The sequence below is a fragment of the Anas platyrhynchos genome, chromosome 28 (genome assembly GCF_047663525.1).
Source record: "Anas platyrhynchos isolate ZD024472 breed Pekin duck chromosome 28, IASCAAS_PekinDuck_T2T, whole genome shotgun sequence".
Lineage (NCBI taxonomy): Eukaryota > Metazoa > Chordata > Aves > Anseriformes > Anatidae > Anas > Anas platyrhynchos.
The window spans coordinates 3,894,193-3,916,991 of NC_092614.1; the positions used below are offsets into that span (position 1 = coordinate 3,894,193).

General features: G+C 38.8%; 1 protein-coding gene and 1 long non-coding RNA gene across 4 annotated transcripts in view; one reads left to right on the plus strand and one right to left on the minus strand.

Annotated features, from left to right (window-relative positions):
* Positions 1–5,571, minus strand: part of TANC2 (tetratricopeptide repeat, ankyrin repeat and coiled-coil containing 2) — a 283,394-nt gene extending 277,823 nt beyond the window's left edge. For both annotated transcript variants that reach the window (XM_072028945.1, XM_072028943.1), the window contains exon 1: positions 5,328–5,571. The gene's annotated coding sequence lies outside the window, so the exon portion shown is untranslated. The remainder of the gene's footprint in view (positions 1–5,327) is intronic.
* On the plus strand, positions 4,154–22,230 carry LOC101803535 (uncharacterized). Of its 2 annotated transcripts, XR_011805202.1 has the most exons (5): positions 4,154–5,374; positions 8,647–8,777; positions 10,627–10,722; positions 13,246–13,353; positions 21,808–22,230. It is a non-coding gene; the product is annotated as an uncharacterized lncRNA (long non-coding RNA). The 2 variants fall into 2 exon arrangements; XR_003492724.3 differs by lacking the exon at positions 21,808–22,230 and having other exon boundaries at positions 13,246–16,291.
* The last annotated feature ends 569 nt before the right edge of the window (positions 22,231–22,799 follow it).

Consider the following 22,799-nt stretch of genomic DNA (forward strand, 5'->3'; position numbering starts at 1 on the left):
AAAACATACTGCGCCGGAGTTGGAATGATTTAACGCGTCTTCCTCCTGCTAATGAAGTTATCGCAGAGCTTACAACTGACCAGAAGTAGAACATGACTGATTTAGCCAATGTCACCTACTGACACAACCACCGAGAGCCCTGCTTATTGTTTTTAAAGTATATTTTCTCCACGCACTGACTGATGCTCCATTAAAATTCTTGAGGCCATAGCAGAAAGAAATTCTGCCAAAAGCTGCCCATTAACAAGCAATTAATATACAAGCTTTAAAGTACAAGGTTGCTCATGCCATCCCACAGAAAATATTCTTTGCCTGCAATTTCTCACTGGAGACATTTTCTGACAGAACATTCTATCTCTGCCAGGGATTTCAAAGAAGTAGACCATAATTCTCGAGAAGAATAAAGGCTATACTTGCTCGCTCTCCAAATACTTGGATTGATTAAACTTTAATCTTAAAGGCTGTTTTCTGGCCCAGTTAACAACTGATGTAGTAACAGAAATGACACCATTAGCTGTAGAGCATCTGCCAGTAATCAGAGCAGGGTAACAAGGCCATTCAAATATACATCCTGAATATGTAATTCATAACTTACGGCCTTAGAAAAAAAAAGTTCACTTTGGTCTTGCACCATCAGCATCCTTAATTCCTTGATGGGGCCTTGCTGTACCCACCAGGCTCAAGTCCTGACCTATACAGCAGTATTTCTTTGCATCAATGATTCTCATCACAGCAAACAGCATAGAGATGCAAACGGCCTTTGAAGAAATCCTGCTTCCCATCTGACCCCTATGAGGGCAAGTGAGGATGGAAGAAGTAGAGATGGTTCTGCATTTCAGTTTCCAGTTGTAATAGCTACTTACAGAGGGCCGACCATAGATATTTTTTTCTTTAACCAGAGGACAGACTAAAGGTCTGAGCTGGATTCCTCATCCCATGTCGGGTTTACACAAATATGGGCCGTTGGGTGCTTGGGGCCAGCCCATCTTCACAAAATAGACAGTAACCTGCATGGCAAATCCAAGAACAGAGGGTAAAACAGAAAACCCCATCAAAAGGGCCCAAATGCAACTTCACATTCCTCAGAGGACAAAGGATTGTTGTGGTTTTCAAGTAAAATATAGCTTATAATAAACAGCACCAAATTATGTGCTTTGCCTGGTAAAAAATAGTTTCAGACCGGAGGCAATTACTAGCCCATATCTAGGAGTCCGAGAATGCTGGAGTTCCTCCAGCTGCGTAACTCCGACCTGCCAGATGTCACCCATTTAAATTGAAGCACATACATTTTTTGGCTGTAAATTACAAAAAAAAAAAAAAACAAAAAACAAAAAAACCACTTCTTCGATCCTGCTATACTAGAGTTGTGTTATCAGACTAAGGGAAATGGCATTTAGCATGCTAAAGGGATACAGAGGTGGCAAATAAACACTGTTTATGACGACTTCAGCTTCTCTGAGGGGCTTCTGCACACACACCTAGCCCGCTGTCCTGTCTATGGCCAGCAGCAAAAGCTTCTGACATCTGCAGAAAGCAGAGATCCTACAGCGTGCAGAAAGATTCTCCCCCTCATCTGCCACCCTCGCTTCTGGCAACACCCAGTTAGGTTTCCTGAGCTGAGTGGCACATTAAGACCATTGTATTATTCAGTAGTAACTGATGGAGCTATTGTCTATTAACTTGTAGCATCCCTTCTTCTACCTATACTTTTGTCCTCCTGACTACTTCCACATTTTAATTAGATAACATTTCATTAATTTATTCATCAAAATGAACAAAAACTGTTGCAATAATGTAATTTAAGTGAATCAGTACTCGAGCTACTGAATTTTGAGATCTACATGAAATGTGTTTCTAAAGACTGCGCCTTGTATTCTGATTGTTCTTTCTTTGCTTTGTTTCTGACTTTTAAGCGTAGCACAGTGAAACCACCAAGATGCAGTTTTGTTTAGTCAGCAGAACAAAAAGTGTCTTACACCAAAGCGTTACTGTTCAATTTAGCATTCATTTTCATTGTTTCTGAAGTCAGTCTATTCTCACATGTATCTGTACTTCAGTTTCATGCAAGAGGATCCATCTTTAGAACACAACAAACAACTCACGATCCTCTAAGAATATAATCAATTCCCAGATGGTGGCGGGGGGAGGAACCAGATCTCCATGTGAAGGTCTAGCTCTTAACAGATTTCCCCCCTAGGCAGTCTGCAGGCCTGCAAAAAGCACGATATTCTGGTTTTCCCAAATACCACTGTTTTCAGCTTTGTTCAAGTTCCTGTCGTGGCCACACTGTAATTTTTTTTGGGGGGGGGGAAAAAAAAAACACACTACTCTGACTACTCAATTTCAGGAACCATCTGAACTCAAGTGTAAGTCTTCAGTGAGCCAGGTGAGGTTTGTTGCTATTCTGAAAGATTTTATACTGCTTTGATAACTCTTTACAATCAAAGATTATAACTGTTTGTGAGGTGCTGCCGACTGTTTGTTTAGGACACCCTTGCAGACAAGGTCACGAGTCTCACAACCGTTATCCTGATATGACATGTTAAATACATGTCACTCCACAGGGGCCAATAAGGCTCAGACCTTCCCATTTTCATAGCCCTGAGCTGGATTTTGCAGTATTTATTCCTAAAATAAAACTGCATAAAACAAGAAACCCAGGCTTTGAAAAATCACTTGATACCACTCACTCAGGGGCATGCAGGAGAAATGTTGCCACACAAGAATTCTAAAACCATCTTAGGGAAGCTAAAGCTTCCTCGCAGGGCATATCCCTGATTACATGAACTGCAGGACAGCAATTTTATAATGGTATCTCTGACTTGTATGTGTTGTACACCAGAGATTCTTTTTATGATGCTAAACTATAATGAATCACACACATACCAAAAAAAAAAGAAACGGAAAAAAAGATATAATGCAGAACACAGACTGACATGTAAATCCAGAGATTCATTGGTGGGATAAAGCAAGCTGAAGCAGCAACCTCAGGCATGTTGTTTACATAAAGAAAATGCAACTTTAAATCATATGGCTAACACCAGTTGGCTTTCATCTTCTGCTAGCTCTTTGCCTTTGTCATTTGCCCAGCACAACTGCTATATTAGCAAGAAAGTCAGCATTGAAAAAAATCATTCCTGAAACAATACAGACAGTAAGGGGAAGGTAAGGTCAAATGAAAAAAGGAAAAAAGCATCTGAAGATTCAATTTTAAAAAAGCCAAACATGCTGAATTAATGCTTAAATGGTCAGTTCGACATCCACGATGGATCTGAGTCTGTCATTGCTTAAACCATTACTAAAGCCAGTCTGATTTCAGTGGGAAAAAAAATAAATTAAAAAAAAAAAAAAAAAGAGTGGGGCCCTGACTCAGTACCATAATATATTAAGATGTAGTTCATATGCACTCTGAGCAGATGTTGCTTCCAGATCCCTGCTGCTTGTGCACTATAGATTACGGGCCAGATTTACAACAGTATTTGGGGATTTAATCATATTACTACATGTCACATGGGATCTACAGAAATGCCGAACAAGGTTACACCCCTTATTTAGGTTATATTACAATAGCTGGTCGAGATCCTCGTGAGGTTCTGTCTTTAACTTCTTCAGGGCAATGACTGCTTTACTTTCATATGTTTCACATGCAGCACAGGCACCAAAACCAGAATAAGGATCCCATTAAGTGAAAGAAATAGCCACGGCTATGCTGACACAAGTAAGGTATTTCTGTTACTCTGAAACATGATACTCTTGGGCAATATTCACTGTCTTTCTAATTAATAGTTTCCAACATTTTGAAGTTTTTTTTTTTTCCTGTTTGCAATAAGAGACTGCATGAACAGTAAGAAAATCATTAGAATAATCCTCACAGCCTGACCTCAACAAACAAGGAAATTCCAAATTAAGAGATACCACTGAGCTCTGGAAACCTGACAATATTAAGAACAGTGAGGGTGAACTAAGGGCAAAGTAAAGGCTTTAAATATAATTCTTCTTTGCTAGTGTCTGTTTTGTCCATTTACTCTTTTTGTCCTTGTTAGTAGGACAGAAACACAAGTTGTTGGAATGTGCCAGGCAGAGTCCCAGAGCAATCTCTGGTGCATATGCTGTAACACGTATAGAAACACTGGAGAAGTTGTGTTGCTGTCACTAGAGCTTAAGCATATCAAAATATTAATAAAATTCCTTTCTAGATTGCAAAATAATAACATGCACCTGACTTTAGGAACATGTGTAGTTCCATCCGTGCTTGCATGTCACAAGCTTGACGCTGCATTGAACATTTGCTTTCCTCTGGAAGATGAACAAGACGAAAAGCAAACAAACAAAAGTTATGCCTGGGTTAGAATTAAAAACACAGCGGCTGTGTGGTTAATTTGCAGGAAGCATTCTTCAGGAACAAAAACACCCAACACGTGATGCCTGAAACGCGAACAGCAGTCGCACCTGATGCTTTTTGCTCAGGTGTAGATGTGTCTAACATCCTCGGGGAGGCTCATCACAGGAATATCCCATGACATGACCATACTCCTGTATTGAATCAGCACTAAAATGGGCTCTGACACCAAGGACACGCCGCTTCCCACCCCTCACACACGCCTTGGGGCCGCAGCAGGCCCAAGCCCCTCAGGGTAGCTCAGAGTAAGGTGAGGGTCCAGGGACCGGCCCTTGGCTGCTCCCCAGGGATTGAGAAAGGGGTTGGGAACACCCCAAAACAGACCCTGGCACCACGGGGAGAGCCACCCTGCCATCTCCTTAGGGCCTGGCAATGCCGGAGGGGGGAAAAGGGACACCCCCCGCTCAGTGCCTGACAGGAGAGGGACCGCCATCTCCACAGAGCCTGCAAACACCGTGGGAGGGCCGGGACCCGAAGAAGGGACTTTCCCCTTCGCTCAGCGCCTGAGGGGAGAGGCGCTGCCATCTCCTCAGCGCCGGGAAACGCCGCGACCGCTGGGCTTTGGGACTAGAGGGGGAACATAAACCCTACAGGAGCCTTCCCCCTGCCCCGGGGCCTGATGGAAAGGACAGACTGGGAGGGAAAAAACAGGGGGGAAGAGCCCGGGGCTGCCCGTGCTGAGGCGCGGGCATGGCGCCTCCATCCCCCGCTCTCCTCAGGGACGGCGCCGCCCCGAGCGGCCGGCGAGGCGGGGAAGGAGCCAGGGCCGGGGGGGGGGGGGGGGAGATGGGGCAGCGGCCCCGGCTACCGCGGCAACAGGCGGCCACCGCCGGCCCGGGGCCGCTCCCCTCAGCGGGGTGGGCGGCCAAAGGGCGACCCCCGCAGCGCTCCTCGCTCCTACCCAGCCACCCGCACCCCCCTCACTCACCCCCGGGCGCGTTTCTCCCCGGGAAATGGCCTCCACAGCTCGCCCAGGTAACTCCTCCCGCGGCTCCCCGGCGCTGGGAGAGCCCCAGTGGCAGGAGACGAGCGCCTCCTTCTCCTCCTTCTTCTCCTCCTTCTTCTTCACCTTCTCCTCCTCCTCCGTGGTTGCCTCAGGTGCTCCCCGAGCCCCCCCGCCGGCCCCAGGCAGGTAGAGCTGCTGTAGGGTGGGGAGCCCCCCCTGCTAGGAACTGCCACCGATGTCTGGCTGTTGTAACAGCTGGCTGTGATTAAACAGGGTAATTAACGCCGAGGAACCTCTGCGGGAAGTTGGCAGCAGGACAGGTGATGGTTGGCGCGGCCCCGTTGGAGTTGGCCGTACCCAAAGCTGAGGTGAACAAAAGTTGCTTTGTTCCCTCGCGCGGATATTGCATGACAATATGTTTTCCTCATATCATCACAGTTAAACACTTCGGTCCTACAGAAAATTCACCTCACAGGTTATAAAACAATCATCCGGGGGTGCTGATAATATCCCCTAGGGAGAATACCCCAATGAGCCCAGCTTGGAAACCATGCCCTGTGCTCCTGGGAAGAATAAAGCCTCCCTACAATAATCTGCCTGAAGAAAAATAACCGGGTAATCAGTTTGACCTTAATCATACAAAGTGGGAAGATTAGCCAGACATCAAAAAAGATGAGTTGGCCTGCCACTTCTTGTGCTCTATCATCCCATCCTGCGCCACCCCTTCATTTTTAGCCACTCTTCGGTGCTTAAGAAGAAGGGAAATCGTCCTAGGAACACATGTTAAAGGGTGAGGCCAGCATAAATCTTGCTCAGCTCCATAGCTGAACAGATGATGCTCTGAAACAAGAGATCTGAATTGTGTTAATACAAAGCTGCAAGTGTTACGAGCCTATTGATTGCAGCTGCTGGCAATGTCATTGTCCTTATGACATCCATGAATTAAAGGACAAGCAGGAAAACTAATAGATTCACATGATTTGAGATCACAAAGGGCTTCAAAAATCATCCAGTCCAATCAATCTCCTTGCGTTCACAGACCACACGATTTAGCCCAGAAGCTGGACAAAACAGTGCCTTTTAAGCAGATAACTAATTGTGAATATTTCAGGTGATTGGCAAGTTCACCGTTTGGTACACTGTTCCACTGCCCAGTTCTCCTCAGCACTGGGGTAATCGTGTGATTGTGGTCGTTCGAAAACTCGCCTGCCAACTCTGCAAGGCAGTAAATCTTGTTCTGCTTTTGTCAGTACAGTTGCAAAGCCATTCACTATCAGGTGCTTTTTAAAGGTGTGTGTAGATACACACAGTGATCAAGTCACCTCTTAACCTTCTTTTCAATTAAGCTAAGTAAGATAAGCTCCTTAAGCCTTACATCAGTAATGCTTGTTTTCCAGGACCTGGATCATTTCTGTGGCCCTCCTTTGAACTTTATTATTTCCACATCCTTCCTTAAGAAAAGGGATGAAAACCAGATACGTTGTGCTCTCGCCTTTTGTCCTCACCAACTCACTGCAAAAGAGAAGGGGGAAACTAATTGATACTCATTTTTAGTGTTTTTGTGCTTGTTTTTTGAGGTAGAAGCATATTACAGAGAGGATTTTAATTTCAGTACAGCACTCTTCATTCTCTGCTTGACATGCAGTGGGCATAGTGGAAACACGTATTCCAGTAGTTCACAGTCACTTGAGGGAGAGAAAATGACCCATACAATCTGCATTCTCTTCTGTTTTATTTTCTGGTGTTGAGTAGTTTCATTTCTATCCCTCTGTACAGTACTGGTGCGCATATAAAATTGTGGGATTTACACTTGTAAGAAATAATACAATGGGTAAATAAGGAAAAATATAAATACAAAGTGTTATTTAAGTCCATAGGCAACTGACAGACCTAGCTTTTTTTTTTATTTCTTTTTTTGTTGTTGTTGTTGTTGGAAATACACAGTACTATGAGCATAATATTGTCTTTATAACCGTGACATTAAAATAGAGATTTTTATATTTTTTTTTATGATGCTTGATGATTTCTGATCTTTAAAGATATACTTATGACATTCTTAGGACCTATTTTCAAACTTGTTTGAAGGCTTTAAACAGCTACTGAAAGCTTGCTTAATAAAAGGTGCTTTAATAAAAAATCTCAAATATTGAAGATTTATGCTAAATATTAAGAGTTGATATTATTAAAATACCACAAAAATATGATTATAGATTATTAAAACCTAACTAAAGACCTTAATCCCACAAAACACTTGTTTCTAATCCTGTTGTTCACAAATTAAAATCATGAAGTTATGCTTTAGTGTTTTGCAGGATGTGGCCTAAACACAGACAGTTCTCAGATTCTAGGCAGTCTTCAGCATCAGCTTAAAAAAAGAGAAAAAATGGAAAGCCTTTGTGTTTTCTGAGCTCTACCCCCCTTTCGTTAACACCAGCATGCAGACTACAGCAGACTTTTAGTGATGCAACAGGACAGAGTTTGGCCCTTGGGGAATAACTTTAGCAGGTTGACTTACGCTATCTGATATGGAAAATAGACTCAAGCGTTGGTGTGTCACAGTTCTTAAAATACTAAGTCACTGAAAATGCCTACGTAAACAGTGTGTAGGGAAAGGATCAGAGCTACTGGCTTCAGAGTCTCTTGCTCTTAAGTAACCATGGAGCCTCCAACATCCTGTGTTCTCTTTCTTTTTTTCCTTCTTCACCTCTTCCCTCACTTTCTTCTTTGCAGATAAAGCCTACCTTCTGGTTTACAGGGGCTAGGTAATCCCATCATGGACTAGTACCTGCAATAAGGACAACTCTGAATTCATTTTTTGTTCTGACAAAGAAGTTGATGAATTGCAGAAATAAGTGTTATGTATTGCCAGCATAACCACTAAATGACACATTTACAATTAGCATGATTTTCATTTCGTGGAAACAGGTCTTTCAATTTTTCTAATTCTAGAGTCATCATTAATTTGTATTTAAATATCAGTCCTGCAGAAAATGCCAAATCTTCTGTTACTAAAGATGTAGGACATGATCAGCATCAGTGGAATTTTGCCCGTGCTATCTTCCCAACATGTTATAAAAAGCAAAGCATAAGGTCATTCTTCACATCTCACTTAATCATTGTTTTCATTTCCTGAGATTGCCAACAATCAATTTATGCCATACAGGGAGAGGTATTTTGTTTGTCTGCTACTGCTTAGCTGACACATTTTCGATGTTACATTGGCCTTTTACATGGGTGACGGTGCAGTTTATTGCTTGAGAACAGTGAAAATACAAATGTGCATTGTGCTTTTTTATGACAGAAATTTTGAAAGCAAAACTTGGACCGGTTGTGATGTTTGAGATATTCTCACAGACTGCATGTGATCGCTGCATACAGTGAAAGAGGAGGTGTTAGGACTAAATCATGACTTTCATGCAGCAGGAGCTGCAGGTATGTCATTAATGATCCAGTATCTATGTCCTTTATTTTTTTTTTAATCACATTTTGCTCTCTCTCTGAAAATAAGTAACTTGATTTTCCATAACAATCTCTCTCTGGCAATCTGTTGAGTTATTGGCAAATCTATATAAGATTTTTGGATATCAAATTTCTGACTATTATTCATCTCTAGTTTGCACTGGCTATAACAAGGTTCATTGCTTTCTTTGACAGATGCTAAGTAGTTAAGACATCAGAAGTAGTTCAGGCTGGTAGCTAGCACATTTTTATCACCTTTCTCAATTCCTTTGATAATTTGTGATAAGAATTTCTGAAATACATTCTCAGAACATCTATTTCATATCTAAGAAACTTTGATTTTGACATCCGCTTAGATATCTTGGATTCTTTCAGAAAAATGTTGTCATGGTACTTTCTTAAAGACTGCCTTGTGCTCCACAGTCTCTGAGCTTTGCTCTTAGCACTTCTGATTTATCTCCCTAATTCTCTGTGAATATAGCTCACATTATCTCCTCTGGTGCATGGAACACATCTATTTTTACAGGCCAGTTGGATCACCAGAAATTTGCATACCGCTCCTTGGATCATGCTGCTGTATCTTCTCTCACATTACCTCTCCTTTGTTTCAGATTTAGTTGAAACCAAATGATGAACCTTCTGGATATGTACAGAAGGTAATATTTGCTCCTCAAAACATGTTGTTTGGGGGAGAAAATAAATCTGCAGCTGTGCAGAGAGCTTCTAAGCAGACAGAGATGGATTCTCTCTTTAACATGCGGCTCCAAATAGAGAGCCGGGTAGAGCAACGCTAAGGTTGATCAGATTTTTCAGTTAAAAAGACAGTGCTTTGGTATTAGCAACTTTAAAATCCCCCAATTAAATCAGGGATACTAAAACCAATTTTGTGACCTGTACAGGTGACGTCATGATATGAAACCACAGAGTTGCTAAACTATTTCTGTATGGTTCAAGCAACCACATGGAAAATGTCTGGCAGTACCGTCTCTCTCCTCTTCCGCACTCTTCCCTATAGGCAGAAACATGGTTTGTTCTACATAGATTGAGTCATCCAGTTATTGTACTTACCTTGTAATGTCATCCTCAGACATGTTAAGACAAGATTTAGCTTTCAATAGTAGTTGGCACAGAACACATATTCCTTTTATGGTTAGAATTAAACCCAACTGCAGAAATTATTGTGTTGGCATAACAATATATTTTTAAAACAATCTTTATATCCAGTCCAGGATGACAAATACCAGGCTGTGTTTATCACTCTGAAGAGGAACAGTGTGAAAATGAGTAAAGAGAAAAAAAAGAAAAAGAAAAAAAAAAGAAAAAAAGAAAAAAAACAAGTAGGATTATCCCATAAAGCAGGAACACAGTAGTCTAAGCAAGCGGACTTTATGGCTCTGTACTCATAGCTTGCTCCCTGTATTACCGTGGTGAGGCTGAAGACATCTGTTAGTGTACTAATCCTAGAATGTTTTATTATTTTAGTAAAAACTTGATGAATTACCATAGGGCCTAGAGATTGCTCAGGAAAGAACACTAATACTGTCCATAGTGTACTTTAAATTCTGACAATATCCCAACATTACTGAAGTTTCCTGTGATCAGATTCCTAGCTTCCTGTCTATGAAACTAATGCTCTGTTGAATCCCAATGCCACTAATTTCATATTAATGAATAGACCAAACTTTTTTACAGTAGTAAGGAATTTTGTAACTGTTGGAATTGGTAAGTCAAAGCTTTAATTTGCCACCAATAGCAAAACAACATTACATTTTAGTAGAATCAACTCTAAGGAAAAAAGAAAACATATTTGCTTTGTGTACAGGTTTTGGTTACCTGATATGAAGCACAGCCTCAGAAGTTCATCAGCAATGCACGATATTTGAGCAAGATGCCATACAGGACAGATTCAGAATCTCAGGTAGGCCAGAAAACAGCACAGAAAAGCAAGAGATGACTGCAGCATATGTTAAACGTTATTTCTACTTTTTCTTTGTATTGTCTAAGAGTAGATCTAAAATTGCTATTTCTGAATTACATAACTTTTGTTTCATTAGTTTATATCATTAGTTTAAAAAAAAAAAAAAAAGAGTCATGCAGCAACATTTCCATCAGCATCTTTGTTCTGCATTTATTTTCTGCAGGGCTTAATAATATTTTAATATTTTAGCATACGTTTCAAATGTATCCTTAAGTCATGTCTACTTACTGCACTACCACAAGTGGAATTTCTACTCTTGGCTTTAGAATATTATTAACATTTCAGTACCACTTACAAGCCTTTATAAGGATTAGGCCCCAGTAGCCCACTTGCTGTTTAAATACAGTAAAAGACTGTGACTACTCCTAATTGCTTACTAAGCAACGATAGCTATTCAAGAGAGCATCTGGAGCCTCTTCTGCTTCATGCATCATCAGAATAATTCTCAGCTAAATTCTGAATGCTAGTCTTTATTACTGGTAATTATGTAAGAGGCAGAGAGATCACATAATGAATTTTAGAGCCAAGACGAAATTTGTAAAGATGGCAGTTATATCATCTGTTGATTTGCAGATTGGGCCAGTTTGATGTGGAGTCACTGCAAGTAAATTTAGAACTCTGCAAAGCTGTTCGTACAGTCACTCCATTGACTTGTTACAATTTAATAGATTTTTAAACTAACTAAAATGGGAAAACTAAAGCAATAAAGGAAACATCCAGAAAGACTGCTGGAATATGATATTGCTATACTGAAATAAATGTATCTGTTTGCAGCTGCTATCTTATTGTCAATAATTTAAAAGCCTAAAGGGGAGGAGGGGAAAACTGAGCAGCGTAGGAGCTTTTGTTAGAAACAGCACACTATACAATCTGTCTCCAGTCCATAAATTAAGATAGTTTCTTTGGCAGGCAAGTCTACTCACTTGAGCAGGTGTAAACTGTAATATTTATGGACAAGACTGCGAATCTATTACTTATATTTTTGAGATGGTGTACCTGTTACCACCAACTTCATTATGGTTGTTCACTCTACACAAACAATTGCTCATCTCTAAGGGACTTGCAATCTGAGTCTGATTGCACAATTTTTGGCAGAAAGTTTTGCAAGTAAATAAGGGTTGCAGGAATTAGCATTTCTTGAAGACTTTAGATCAAATTTAAGTGTTTCCATTAACTTCAGGAACACTTGGTTCTGATGAAGCTAGACTACTGACTAAATGCCACAAGGGCAAACTTTGTAGCATACATTAAAATAAAGACCCCCTGAGAAAAAAAGTTTTTTCTTTTATTCATTTCTTTTAGGATGCAGATGCAAGTCCTCCTAGTCCAAAGGCTAAACAAATTATGCATCATACAAATATATGTCTTTCAGACCCAAACCATGAGAATTTACTTGCTTTCTAAGTCGAGCAGTATTTTAGCTTTATGACTATTGGTAGAAACAGTGGTTTTTAACTTCTAGAATACTTTTTCTAGCAATTGTATACTAAAATTTAACTCTGGTTGGATACTCACAGTAATAGAGAAAGTGTGGGTTTGTTTACTGTGCAAATTCTCAGTGTGCTCAGTGTCAAGTAGGGATGTATGGCACTGAATTTCCAGTCACGTGTTACAGGCTGGTCAAGTAGCTCTTGGGGGAAGTTTAACAGGACAGAAGCAGAAGGTGTCTTTACACCTTTTACAGTTGGCAGAACAACGCTTCTGATTCTGGCACGTAACAGTTCGGTTTTATAGGCCACTCTGACAGCTTTATACACAGCAGAGTGTATATCAGCAAGGCACTGCTGCTTTTATCCCCCTTTATTCCAGTATGCCAAATTTGTGGAGGATAGAGGCTGCTGTATGATGCTGATATTAGCCAGGAATTCCTTTTTTCATAGGCATAAGCAGGTGAATCTAATGCTTGTGGCCATTCTACCTGCTCAAACTAATGATGACAGCATTAGAATAGGAAAATCAAAAAACAAGAAAAAAGAAAAACACAAACAGCTGCGCAATCAGACTGATCATCAAGACCACTCTGTAGTTGCACAGCAAGACCACTTGCATTGATAGCAGTACTTCTGCAGCATTTTGGTGTAAGAATAATTGGAAAACAAATAAAAGCATTTTTTATTGTCTGAGTTTTCCACACAAGTAAGAAAGGAATAGAAAACTCCATGGAAAACATTAGCCCCCTCGTTTTACAGATTTTATCTTCAGGTTTAACAATGGGCATCCTTGAATGCAATAAATCACTGAAGTGTTTTTTTGTTTACATTTACCAAGATTACTGCATTACTAGGTCAGATAATTATTCCCGTCAGTGGCGGGTTTAGTCATTCAGTGGATTAACTCTTTTATCATGTGATGTACCTCAAAGAATATGAATGTTGAACACTCAGACATGAGATCATCTCATCCAGGTGCATAACGTAGAAAAATCTCTCTCATTCCAGGAAACTAATGTGTTTTGCTCCTTAGGCAAGTCTGAAACTACAGAAACGGAACAGAGAACAAGCTGAAAGAAACAAAAACTCCACACAAGGGAAAAACAAAGCAAGGAAATCTGAAGTTCCATCTTTGCTACAGGTTGTTATGACACGCTATGGCCATCAAGCATACCAGTCATCACTGGTAACTATCTACATTGTGGTCATACAGAGCTGCCAATGCAAAAGATTCCATTTTACAGCACCTGCCTTAAAAATCCAAAAGAAAAAGAATAAAAAGCCACAAGAACTGAATTAAGAAAAAATAGTTCAATTAACAACTACATTTTTCAGCTGTTCCTACACCCACTGCATCTTTCAGTTTCTTAGAGGGGTCAGATTCTTGTTCATGACAAAGCTGTACTGTGCTTCCACAGCAGAATGAAGAAATAAAATTCATTTAAACCCCTTAATGCTCAGTAAAACAAGGAACTGTTGTACATTACATGATGCAAAAGTACTTGTGTAATGGCTTGTAGATTCACAGAAGTCCAAGGGACCACAGTAATTCAGCAGTCATGCAGAGCTCCCCAAATTATGTTATTCACTCAATAGTTGTTCACCGTCTTGCAGACCAGAACTGCAGTTCATAATAGCAGCATCATGGGATGAGATCTCACTGATCATCAAAAGAAGTTTGGTTGTTTCTGCTTGAACTTATTTTTAGTGTAAGACATCAATAACTCAGATATTCTACTGTTTGTGTGGTTTTAATGAATTTTCAGTCATCCATAGCCATCTGTTGGAACAACACTCATCGAAATTTAATTATTTTGAATATTCTACCCTATACAATTGCTCATCCATAATACAAAACTTGGAATAAGACTGAATTGACATTAAGGAAAACACTATGGTCACACATGGACTGGTTCCTTTATAAAACTAGTTTAAAAAAAATTAAAAAAATTAAATCCAAAGTTCTTCAACAGTATAGCACACACCAAAAACTGTTCTTGACTTTTCCAGGTGACAAAGACCAATAATTATATCATACTAAGCTGTGTTAATATTTGCCTTTCTCTAAAGGAAAAGCAAGCATTTTTTGTTTGAGTGTAACTGAAAACAAGGAGGGGGCTGTTGAACTCGGAAGTCCATTAATGCAAGTTTTGTGCAAGTCTTCCCAGCCACCAGTTTATAACATTTCACAGTGTAGAAATTACAGAAAAATAGATTCCTTAGTGATTCAAAATAAGGTAGGGAAATTCTCTGGTCTCAGAAAGGTCTTCACCTTATAGAAATCTAGGGAAATCTTATACCAGTGCTAGAAAATGCACAAAGGAGCCCAATGAGTAAAAGTTAATGCCATCTCAAAAATTGATGGCCATAAACGGGTTGAGTTGCCAACTGAATTGCTTCTCCCTCAGCCAAAACTTCCACTTGCTTAATCCACGTGTAGGAGGATCAGCTACAACCTACCACATCTGATGACTGTATCTCACCAGGTACCCAATTTCCTAAGAACATCATAAGAACAGAGTCTGCTGCTGCAATTGTCGTGCTATTTCCCAGATAACTTTAATATGCTGAGATCAGGATATCTGTGCTTATTGCTGTTCATAGTCTGTTTTCCATTTGCTGTCATCTCCATAAGGATATTCTCAGAGTTAAAATGTATTAAACATGAAAATGTAGTGCTGCATCTCTCATCAGAGTATGATATTTCTCAAAACAGACATGGCTCATCACAAAGGTTAATCTGTTTTCCAAAACACCATTTGGTAGTTCCATTGAACTCTTGTCTTAATCCAAAATACCCCAAAAGTTCTGTGATACACTTTAAGCATTAGAAAAACAGTCAAAGCATATTAACACAGGGAGGTGGTTTTTTGGAGGTGTTTTTTTGTTGTTGGTGGGTTTTGTTTGTTTGTTGGCTTGTTTTTTAATAAAGGAAATCAACATTTTATTTATTGATTTACCAGCTAGGAATCCAGAGAATAAAAGTCAAGAACTGCTAAATTTTCTAGTCAGGTTCCCAGGAGAGCAAAACTAGCCATGCCCAGCTGGAACTCAGGCACTGAGTACAGTTAGATTTCTCACTCATGCCTGAGCACTCTCAAGAGCTACAGACATTACATATTCCCCGTAGCCTACACGTCTGGGTAAAGGAGTTTCAAGGATGAAACTTCAATGAGGCAGAAAAAGTTGGAGGAAATCTTGGTTCCAGTCTGCTTCACTAAGAGCCGTTCTCAACTTAGATCCCTGTGATACTTTGCCAGTCCCCAACAGCAAGATCACAACTGCATGGACTTCCTCCTTACCAGTATTTGTTCACACTCATGCAAAATAAATGCTGTAGGTGAGAAAGCCTCAGGAACCTTCCCACTGGAGACAACAGTTTAGTAGCTATAGCATTCATATGGAGGGGAAACAAACCCAGTTCTCCTACAGCATAAGTGAACTTTCTAAATACTAGTAAAAAGATGGGATGTTGCTTCCATGCTTCCTGTGTTATAGCAGAAAATATGGATGCAGTCCCCAGAGAGAGTGTGAGTCACAGAGTTTCAGATATGGAAAAAAATCTGTCTTCTACAATGTGAAATTAAGTCTATAGAGTAAACATTCTCTTATGTGGTTGGGTTTGTTCTCAAATCAGGTCATTACATTTAGGTCAGAGTCTTTCCCTAACATGCACAGTACTGGCAAATGCAGCGGATATTACTTTGACTTGGCTGCATTCAGGCTTTCCTATTCTACAAAGCAAAGTGATCTTCCATGAACTTGGCAAACATTAAAACATGCAATGGGCGACTGTTTCGGCTGTGTGCACACCTCTCCCATACACTTTTTCTTTTAAGTGACACTGCTTTTGCAATAGTTATATTCAGTTTTCGATACATATTTCTGATAGTAATTTGAATATGCTGCTCAATTACCAACCTCACGTCTATTCTGGTTGTTATACTGCCATCATCAGTGTACTACATGAACAAAATAATGAACAATTATTATTTGACTCTCTTTTTCCCCCATCATCTTTCCAGTGAGAAAATAACACACTGCATGCTTTGGTTTTACCTTCCCCCTCCCCCCCCCCCCCCCCCAAAAAAAAAAAATAAATCTGTAGTACTACACATCCATAGTAGAGAAGACCAAGCCAAAAAAGTGCATTCAAGTGTTACTGTTGGGTTAGTAAAGGGTTTGTGATGGGCCCTAGCTTCCTGAAAGTTCATTATACCATCTGAGACTACTCTCTGGCTAACGTCTTCATCAGACAGTAATGCAGCTCAACAGAAGCAGAGTAAGAGTTGAAGCCAAGGACCTGACATCCACATTATACACATTTTAGGAGGTTCCACTTCTGACTATCGCTTGGCTGGTCATATGGATGAATACTAATTACCAGCTGGAGTCTGTCTTCCAGTCAAGCTTCATCCAAAAGGAATTTTAGTATGTGCTGTCCCAGTCTGCTCCACAGTTAGTGGAGACTACGGAGTTGTTCCAGAAGTACAAGTCTTAAGCCTGGACAAAAAGCTACTGCAGATGCACCCTTTGTCTTCTCAATGACTCCCCTAAACTGCACTTGAAAAGGCTTTTGTTGTTTTTAGGGGTGTGTTTGAGCAACAATCAATTACAGAACTCAAGACAACTCAAGACAATTCTTTACATAGATGATCTTTTCTTGCCACTGGTCAGCCCCTTAATTTTGTTTAAATTCACGTGGGTGGCTCCCAAGTAAAGCAGTATTGCTGGTATTCATTTGGGTGTAGGACGGATTAAGGCCACCTGTCTGTTTAGCACACAATACACAAGCTCATTGAGGAAAACATCACTCATGGCGTAAATTATTTGCTAAATACCAATCATCTATTCATGTAGCTTGACTGGAAATATTTTCTTTGTATGCAGTGTGCACAGGGCTGAAAAGAGAGATGCAGCAAGTTTGTTGTTCTATTTACACACTGGCAACAACCAGATTGATATTTAATGCATAAATGTTCAAAGATGATAATTTTACAATTTAATAAAATACAAATTTCATAATTAGGCCACTAATCTCTTTAAAGCCTCTTTCGGGTCCATGAAGATAGATTCTCCAGTAAGAAGTAAAGAAATATTTGCAAATGCTATTTCGTGGAGTTCTATGGATTGAGAACTTTGAGGAAGCATTCTAGTGTAACTGAACTTAGTTCTAGAGAAACGAGCAAGTGAAACCACCTTGGCTGAGTATCTGGTAGTTCGAGCCTATTTTTCCTAAAGGACTGTGTCAACATACAATGTTATGTTTCCTCAGTCTTTCACAGGAAAGGGTGGTGAACTGAGCAAATTCACAGTTGTTTTACAATTAGAATAGAATGAAGACAGTGGTCCAAAATGATCTGATGACTGACAAGTTTCACAACAGTCTTACCAGGCAGCCCCTAAAATATGTGGGTGTTTTATTTCAATCTGCCACATGACTTTTGTGCCAACAAATATATTTGGCTTGTACGTATGTCATGTATTATATTACATGATAATTCTTTTACATTCATGAAGCTTTTAATGAAAACAAGTTTACCCTACAGATATTTCAATTTATCTAACTTTGAAACTATTTGGTGAGGATTCAGTTTGTTTGCATTATTTAATAGCTATTTCCAGAAGAAACATTTCTTTTTGTTTAATAAGCTTTTTTTTTTTTTTTTTTTGGTAGTTACTGAGCTAATTCACTAGCCTCATAATGAATGAATATACTAGTTCATAATTTCTTCATCAAATCTGTAATATTTTAAATTTTCAGTGTATAGTATATCAAGGTATTTGTTTAAAAAGTGAAATAAGACTGTTTTGTGCATTGCTAACTGAATGGAAATATATCTATACATTTAAACCAGAAGACAGACAAATTCCATCTTTTGCTTATCATCATGTTTTCTTCCTTCTCTTTGTCCCTGATACAGGGAATATGTATGCTTCCTTTAAATCAGGTGAAAAGAGTATCTTTCTAATTTATTTCAAAATAAAGGATAATGGAGATTTAAAGATTTTTTTTTTTGTGAACAACAGCTCCCTCTAGTTTTTGTTGCGCTCTGCTTGGTGCCAACAGGGAGCTGAAACTAAAATAAGTCTCTCCCTAACACAAAGATAGATCTTTGTGTCTCGCTTTTAGATTCTGCAATACAGTGTTTATGAACTTTAACCTAAATTCAAAGCCAAATGGAATTAAAACAGTGGAACTAAGTATGTTACGATGGACTGTGAGATTAGAACATTACGCCCACTTTATGGTATCAGCCTAAATAAATATTAAAAATATCTGGTTAAAGGTAAATTATAATGCCCATAAGAACAGAACCTAAATCATTTTAAAACTGGATAATGTGGCTCATATTTTGTAATCTGGGGATGCAGAACATAATTTGTCTTTACTGTTTAAAGCTTGTACTCCAAGATAGCAACTGAGCACATGTAACTTTCAGGATTTTTTTTTATCCTTATTCTGCTCCTCATTTGCTGTACAGCACAGTAAATTGCAGTGTTCAAACATACAGCTACACTGTCCTGAGCTTTGAAACAGCATCCAACACTCTGAAGGAGACCTCCAGTCCCACAGTAGAATAGCAAGCACCTATGAACATCTAGACTTTCCTAGGGTGTTTAAAAAGAAAAGTGAAGCTATGGTACTGAAGGCCTACTCTGGTCCTGACACACCAGGCTTGATCCTGTGATTAACATGGCAGTTTATGGAGAACCTAAGTAAAGATAAGCTTCTTTATTTGCAAAGAGCATTGGTTGAAAGCTTAATTTACAAAAATATTTTTTTCTTTTTTAAATTGAAGTTTTTATGATGGGCACCTGATAGTTGAATAAGTTGTTAACAACGTGAACACATCATCTTTCAGAGTATGTGATGAAGACATGACTATCATGCTAAGTTAGAGTATTTAGACGACAGAAACTCCACATAAATAAATTATTGTCCAAGCAAACCAACACCACACTACGTGAATAATCCACAAGCAAAGTTAGACTGCAGTGACTGTGAAATCAATAGCAGTAATACCATTTACTTCGAACAGGTTTTGTATTTACGTTCTACTGCCATTACAGAGTGATATTTTTCAACATGTCCCTTCAGCTTTCAGCTGCGGTGCTTTGAGCTCTATGGATGACCTGTGGGACAGAAGACTAGGTGGTCATCTCCTCCACTGCCATGCTGCCTCCCCGCAAGCAGCAACTGGTGAATAAAATAATATCCCTTCATTATTAGGAGAAACAAACACTCCAAGAGGAATGTCTGAATATTATTAAGAAAACTGGAATTACCTCCTGTCAATGATACAGTGAGGTGGAAATTGTTAAACTAAAAGAGCATATACATTTGTCTCAGTTTCTAATTTCATAACAATATTGGCTTTATAATCCTTTGTACTGCAGGTGTGTTTTTGTTGTTGTTGTTGTTTGTTTGTTTTTTCACTTTAAACTTGTAAAATGAACTTTGCAGTGTGTCATATCATTTTCAGAAAACATACCAGAAACGGTTCACTAAATCGGATGACAAAATATTTCTTTTTCTAACTTTGAATGTTGCTGTACTACTAACAGATGATGCAACATGTAGAACATACAACAACATTGTGATACAGCTTAATGAAATTATCTTCTTTAAAGTGTGCAAGTTACTACAGAAGACAATTATAATCAGGGAAGTACTTGGCAGAATCAGTTCAGAGAGGTTTTAGGAGACTGTACTTCAGGAAAAGTTAACAATAATATTGATTATCATTCTGCAACTACTTTGTACCTATCACCACTTTGACAGCGGCCCAACACTAAGACGTTTCTCTCTAGTCATTAGTCTCAGCTAATACTCTCGCCTTCTAGCTATATCATTAGGCATTAATCTTCCTCCATGGCAGTTTTCCTTCTTTCTTTCTAATGAAGGTTCAGCAATCTTTTCTGTATACCATGTAAAAAGATTACATTTATACAGAAGTTGCCAGACTGTAACTAAAATATCTGTTGGTACACGCTACGTTTCTTTGGCTCTCTCTACATAAACAAAACCCCAAGCCCCCTCTTAGTTGTTTTATTCCAACTCACTGTACTAAAGATCTCAAAGAAGTTGGGAAAGGAAACCTTTACTGCCTTAAAATTCAGACTGACACCATAGTTTCTGTAATTGCGTCGTCTTTATGATCTTCTTTCCCCACACATACACGTGCAATCAGAGAATTTTTTATTTAAACCCATGATCACTTAGGAAGTGAATATAAATTTAAACTTTCACTAGTGCTATACGTGGACTTTTTAAATCTGCATGAGAAAAAAAGGCTTTAGGATTTCCCAGTAGCATTTGATTAATATAAGTAAGATTAAGTATGCTTATATTAGAGAATGTTAGGTTACTACCTTTATAAAAGCTTTTTTGAACAAATAAGCATCATGCTCACAAAGCAGGTAAATGTAATCAGACGTAATCTGCTAAATATTTACACAATTCCACTAATAAGCCCTTGTCTCAACATGTGACATCTCTTCTTTCAGCTTTTCCCTATGTATCCAAAGATTATCCAAAGATATTAAGCCAAATTATGTAAACATGTTTGTCTGTGATTGGGATAAAAAGTTGGATATGCATGAAAGTTTACTACATTATTTTCAAGTTTATATCATTTTTATTAACATAGCTTTTAAAATTAAAAATTTGAATGTCTGGTTAATTAGCTACTCTGCTTTTCTTGTAGCAACTCAAGAATTAAATTGAGTGTAGCAACTCCAAGAATTAAATTGTATTATCTCTAAGAGTTTGTTATATTCCTTCTCTAAACTATGCAAGTGTTGTTGGGATGTCTAATTTGAAAATTAGAATTTTCAGTCTTGAGCTCTCAATATTTTTATTCATATTTGAGCATCCATTAACATAAAAAGTCACTATGTTTTATCTCTTTGCAAGGAATTTCTAAAGACTAGAATTAATTTGAGCGTGAATGGTAAATGGATACGTATAAGAGAAAAACACTAACATCATAATGACAAAGGTCATGGCTGTCCTCTAGAATACAGAGGGCAGAATTGTTTTGTGGAATAGGAACATACAAAGTGTTTCATAATTGAGCAACCATGATGTGATTTGAATGGCTCACATTGTAGTTCCCCTGGTGATATTAACATGCAAAAGGTCACAAGTCCAAATTAGACTTACAAGTTAATAGATTAACTGGAAACGGTCACTCATAGCTGTTTATGTTGCATTTGTACTTTCTTAGGTTATAGAATCACAGCTTTCAGTCTTATTCTTGTAACAGTGAGATCACTGTGGCAAGTTATCTGGAAAACAGAATAAAGATTTTGAAGAGAAGGACTTGGTTTGTGTAGGGAAGAGTCACATAGTCCAAAAAAAGATCTCTGAATAAAATACAAATGAAAATTGGAAAAAACATACTATAGAAATATCTGTCTTCAGAATGCTATGCTCAGGGGAAAGATCAAAGAAGAGGAGAAAGGGGCTTTCAGGATTGTTTTCTTTCTGGTGTTCACACACAGATAAATTTGTGCTGCTGTTGTTTTTTTGTGTGTTTGTTTGTTTTCTTAAGAGTAGGTGAAGTTCAGTCACCTCTTGTTTTTCTAGACCTCCTCAAAAAACAGTTATGGAAGGAAACGTGGATCTGTCACCAAATCTAGAAACAAACATGGCCTTAAGTTTCCTGTTATAGACAACCTATCAGTCAAGCAGAAGTTGAAACACAACATAACCTATAAAAAAAAAAAAAAAGAGAAAGGGGTGCATGACCCAAATAAAGCCACCTCAGGTGAGTACTGCCTACATGGAATCAAGCCATTTGTCCTGATGCTAGACATTGCAAACTGGATGGATGTTAATCTAAGTTAATCACGCTTGTATTACTGCCGGGAATAGACATTTGCTTTATTTTTTTCATACAAACACATTAGTTTAATAAGAATGTACCTTCAAAGTAGAGCTCACACTTACATTTTAGGTTGGTTTTAAACTGTCACACAGTGGAAATTTTTAAACTGGAATTACACCTATAATGATAAACTTTGAGAACTACATGAAATGTCTCAGTGGTGTTATTCAGCACACCTGAAATTAATTTTAGAATAAGGAATCACAGAATATGCATACATGCCTTTTAGAAATGTGGGATCAAAGGCCAGAGATAAAGCATGTCTTCTAATCTCCCTATTCCTCCAGGGCGCAGGCAAAGTTTTGCAGGCATGTTCACAAGGCTTTTAATGAGCACAGGATCAAGTCTTTATTTCATCCAACTTTGCAATTGGTGGAGATAAGACGGGTAATTTAAAATAAATTATTTGAGTTTAAAATACAGAAAATAGCGAAGTTACCTCTCCTTATCATTGTTAATTGTATCTAAACGACAAATAAATCCTCCATAATTTAAATAGCAGACGTTAAACAAGTTCCGACCTAACAATGTGTATGAGTAAATTCTCAGAAAACAATATGAAGTTTGCCAGGATTAGCTAATCAGTTTATTGTTTCGGTGAAGTCAGCTAGCATGTATGCCAGCAAGTTGCTTTTTAAAGTGATATTCCATTTTTGAGCACAAAGCTTCAAATATTTATAGAACAAAGATT